The 4,518-nt window shown below is 60.5% G+C and overlaps 1 non-coding gene across 1 annotated transcript; it reads left to right on the forward strand.

The window, feature by feature from the left end:
- On the forward strand, window positions 1–1,499 carry LOC103613488. The gene is made up of 2 exons (XR_001860527.1): window positions 1–84; window positions 193–1,499. It is a non-coding gene; the product is annotated as an uncharacterized LOC103613488 (transcript).
- Window positions 1,500–4,518: the final 3,019 nt, after the last annotated feature.

A 4,518-nucleotide genomic window follows, 5' to 3' on the forward strand; every position in this document is an offset into this window, starting at 1 on the left:
AGCGCGACCTGCGCAGCCAGATGGGCTCCGAGCGCGGCCTGGTCGAGGAGTACGTGGAGAAGATGCCGAACCCCAGTCTGAAAGGTGCGGGGGACAAGGGCACTGCGCCGGCTGTGCCGGCCCGGGGATTGCGCGCGCCGGGCGGGAGCTGTGCTGCCTCTGCCTTCATAGTCTCTTCTGTCTTCCTTGCAGCGTTTAAACCCGTCGACCTGGGTGATCTGAAGAGAAGGAACACACAGGATGCAAAGAAGTCCTAAAGCGGGTCCTCCCTGTGGGTCAGCTGCTCTCCTGAGGTCCTCAAGCAGATTTAATTTGAGATTTTGTGTTGATTTCCTCCTCTGGTCTGTCCTCCTAAAAGCCTGCGGGAGAGCCAGTCAGCTTTGGGGCTGGCTCTGAAGCTGCCTGAGGTCGAGGATGCTCAGGGGCTCACCGAGACTGCCCAGAGCCTGTTGCAAAGGATTCCAGCCCCCCGCTCATAGCTTTCTATGGCCTCAAACTGTCCTTCCCCACTTCATGCTGAGCAACCCGATCCCCTGTTCCCCTCCTGTTGCTGCTCTCTGTGTTAGGCTGGGCAGGGCCAAGGCAGATGCGCTGTTGCTGTTGGATCGGGCAGCCCTGGATCTCGCTTTCCCCTGTGCACCGAAGCTCCACAGCTGCTAGGGCTGGCCAAGGGCAGGAGGCACAGCTGAGTCTGTTCCTGTGCCTCCAGACACAGGGGCAACCCCTGTCCAGCCCTGCTGTGCACCTGAGGCTGGGATGACCATAGCCAGGCTCCTCCCAGTTCCACTGTGGCCGCAAGTTGCTACCTGGGCTGCTTGCTTCCAGAGCATGTGGGCTCACATCTGAGGCCAGATTTTCTGCCTGCTTAGATCAGGCCTGGTCCCTACAGATGAAGAGAGGTGGAGTGTCAGCACCAGCCCCAGACTCCTGAGAGGTGCTCAGAGTGACCTGGGCCACCTGCGGCCCCCTGGCCTCAGTGCCCCAGCAGCCTCACAGGAGACAGTGGCTGGGGGGGCAGCCGTGGGGCTGCATGGAACAAGGCTCAGGAGCTCCTTGCCCTGACAACACTGCAGTTTTGTACTAACACCATTTTCCAGATACACACCCTTGGAAGAGACCTGGCCCTTCAGCTCACTCTGGGTGGCCATAGGTGGTGGAACTGCGCCAGGGGTGCTTCCTTAAGCCACTCACTCCTGGCCACTGCTTGGATGGTTCCTGTACCTTTGCCTGAGCCAGGGAGAGTGACTGTGTCATCTTCATCCACCTGAGCTGCTGGGCTGCTCCGTGGGAAGGGGTGGCAGCCCCCTGCCCGCCTGTGCTCCGAGCTGGCGGGGATGGGGCTGCCAGGCCTGCCCAGTACCATGGCCGTGGGAAGGCTGCAGGGACTTGGGGCTGCCGGTACCTTTCCTTTGTTGAGTCCTTGAGTTGTACTGTACCCTTTCCTTTCTGTGGTATGTCACTTGAGGAGTGTTGTAAATAAACGCTGGTGTCCTTTTGGGGCTGCCTTGGTGTGGTGCTGCAGCCTGGCCCAGCTCTGGGGCATAGACAAGGGGCAGAGAGCAGGAGCTGTGTTTATTTTTTGCAAAGGGGCCTTGGCCTTGCCCTTGCTGGGGCTGTTGATTTCCCTGTGGGCAGGTGCGGTGTGTCGGCAGTACAGTGCCCTTGGTCTTGGGCAGTGCTCCAGGCAGCCAGCATCCCAGGAATTGTCGCTGCACCTAGGATTTAAATGCTGAGACTATTAATACCCTTGTATCCTCTTCCCTCTCCTGCTTTAATGGCATTTAGGCTATACTTAGCATTGCTAGAATTTCTGCTCGAGTGCGTCTTGACACTTGCCATGACCCTGTTTACCTCCCATCACCAAAACATTCTTGCTGCTTGGCTCTGGTGCAGCAAGATGGGAACTCAGCCGCCTATTGCCTCCCAGGCACCCCAGGCCCCGCATCCCTGCAGCTGCAGGCAGTGGGGCACAGGGAGTGATGGTTGTCACTGTCATGGCTCCTCTCCTTTGATGGGCCCTGTAGTGTGTTCAGGAAGCCTGACAGGCCAGTGGGGCTGCCCTGGCTCGAAGCCCTGAGCATGTTCAGGGCTGTGTCCTTTGTCCAGGCAGGCTTCTGTTCAGCTGCCATGGAGCCCAGCACTGTCTCCCCTGTCTGGGCATCCATCTGGGGCCGTCCCAGGTCTGCAGGACCCCCACATGCCCCCTGGCCACAAGCCCCACCAACCTCTGCCTTGTTTTCCTCTGTACTCAGGCACAGTAAAGCCAGAGGCAAGGCAGCCGCTCAAGCTCTAATGAAATGTACAAAAAACATTCTATAAGCAGGTGATTTTTATAAAGACTGATGCCAAATTGCAGGGCAAGGATGGTGAGGCGGTACAGGGAGGTGATGGGTGTTAGGGTTGTGAGAAGTGAGGCCACAGGCCAGAGAAATCAGGCTGTTTACCTATAAAAACCGACCTCATCAGGGTTTATTTCCCTGTGCCTTGGACACAGTGCTCTTCATTAGATTAAAGGGTGGGAGGAGGAGAGGAACGTGTTTGTCATCAAATTAGGTGGTGGGAAGAGGCCTGGCAGCAGGCAGAATCGACTTAGGAGACCAATTTGTGGTGCTCAATTCCCTTGATAAAGTGGGAGCTTTCCTGTAAGGCACTGGCCTAGGGGTGCCCGGCTGTGCTGAGATGGGGGGACTGCCTGCGGTACCTGGCTGTGTCGGGAAGGCACTGCCCAGGCCACCAGTTTGGGGGTGAGGAACTGTTTCAGCCCCATTCCATGCCTTGGAACAAACTCCACAGCCAGGGACTGGCACCATGGCTGCACAGTCTCTGTAGAGGAGTCTCTTTGCTTAGGGCAGTGAGGTACTGGTATGGGCTGCCTGGACAGGCAGGGGGTGCTTGGGTGTTCCATCCCTGGAAACATCAGCGCCAGGCTGGACGGGGCTCTGAGCAACCTGGTTTGGTACAGGTATCCCTGCTCACTGCGGGGGCTGGGCCAGGGGACCTTTAAAGGTCCCTTCCCACCCAAACCATCCTGTGAGCCTGGCCAGGCTGCTGTCAGCGCCTTCATCCCACTGTATACCAGGAACGAGCAGCTCCCATCGGGCGCCTGCCTGTGTGTGTGCGTGTACACGCGAGTGTGTGTGTGCACATGTGCGCGTGTGTAGTGTACGTGTGTGCACATGTGCGCAGGCTGTGCTGCCTGAGCTGTTCCTCGGGGTGGGGGTGCCCCCGAGTGCTGGCCCGATGGACCCGGGTGACACCGCTGCTGGCAGTGCCGGGCCACGGCAGGTAGGGGTGCTGTTCCAGCAGCTCTGCAGTGATGGGAAGGGATGGCGCCGCAGTCCCGCAAGAGCTGTGTCCTTGGGCTGGGGCCAGCCCCACTTCCAGGGAGATCCCAGGAGAGGTGTTGCCTCCCGACCCAGCCGTCCTGGGGGGGGGGTGGGCTGTGATCGGGGTGCTGCTGGCCAGAGCATGTGGCTCTGTGGGAGTTGGGGGTGACCAGGGCACAGGGCTGCGGACTCAGCCCTGCAGCACAGGCAGTACCCAGCTCTGGGACACACCTGGCTGGCACAGGTGCTGTGGGACGTGCCCTGGTGCGGGCAGACATCGTGTGCTTGCACGGGGCTCCTGGGCACCGGCAGGCATCGTCCCTCCTTAGGGCTGTTGGGCGACAGGGGTTGTGGGACATGGGGCAGTGCTGGGGGTTGCCCCTCAGCACCAGGGGACACAGGACATTTCCACAGGGACACCCCATGGGCTGGGGCTGGCTTGGGGTCCCTGAAGGGTCCCCATCGTTATGTGGCATGCATAGGGCCACCCTTGCTGGGCAAGGTCTGGGGACCAGCCTGGCCCCAGTGGGGTGTTGGAGGGTCCACAGTAGGGTGTTGCCACAGCAACGTTGGAGCAACAGGTGCAGGGCACGGCCCCATGCCATGACCATATTTACCTTCCCAGAAACTGTTTCGTGCTCCAGCAATTAGCCTCAATTAGGCTCGTTACCATGTCAGGAAGGCCGCAGTGACGGCAGCGGCTGTAGGGCCGGTTGCTCTGCGGGGGCTGCCTGGGCCGCTCTGGCACCGTGGCTGTGAGCAGGGTAATAATCCCTGTCCCTCTCTCCACTCCTGTCCCCATCCCTGCACTTGGGGGCCTGGGCAGACCTCCAACCCTGTGCTTCCCCCCCTCACCCGTTCTGCCACTGTCCCTGTGTCCTGACGGCCCCACGGTGCTGCTGCCACTGCCCTGCAACCCCGAGCCCCGCAGCCCAGACCCTCTGTCCCCTGTCTCTGCTGCTCCCATCCCCGCTGCCAGCACTGCACTGGCTCTTGGGCGCCGGGTCCTGCTCGGCCGGAGCAGACAGCAAGTTGTCGAGTAAACAGAGGAAAACTACTGTGTGCTGGGCTGAGCTCTGCTGCCGGAGCCAAGCTCTGCGTGGCCTGGGCCATGGCTTCCTTCCCCGTGCCACGCCAGCCCTGCTGATGCCTGGCTCTGCTCTAGGACCCCACCGCCCGCAGCAGACAGCGT

Source organism: Corvus brachyrhynchos, unplaced genomic scaffold, assembly GCF_000691975.1.
Source record: "Corvus brachyrhynchos isolate BGI_N302 unplaced genomic scaffold, ASM69197v1 scaffold340, whole genome shotgun sequence".
Classification (NCBI taxonomy): domain Eukaryota; kingdom Metazoa; phylum Chordata; class Aves; order Passeriformes; family Corvidae; genus Corvus; species Corvus brachyrhynchos.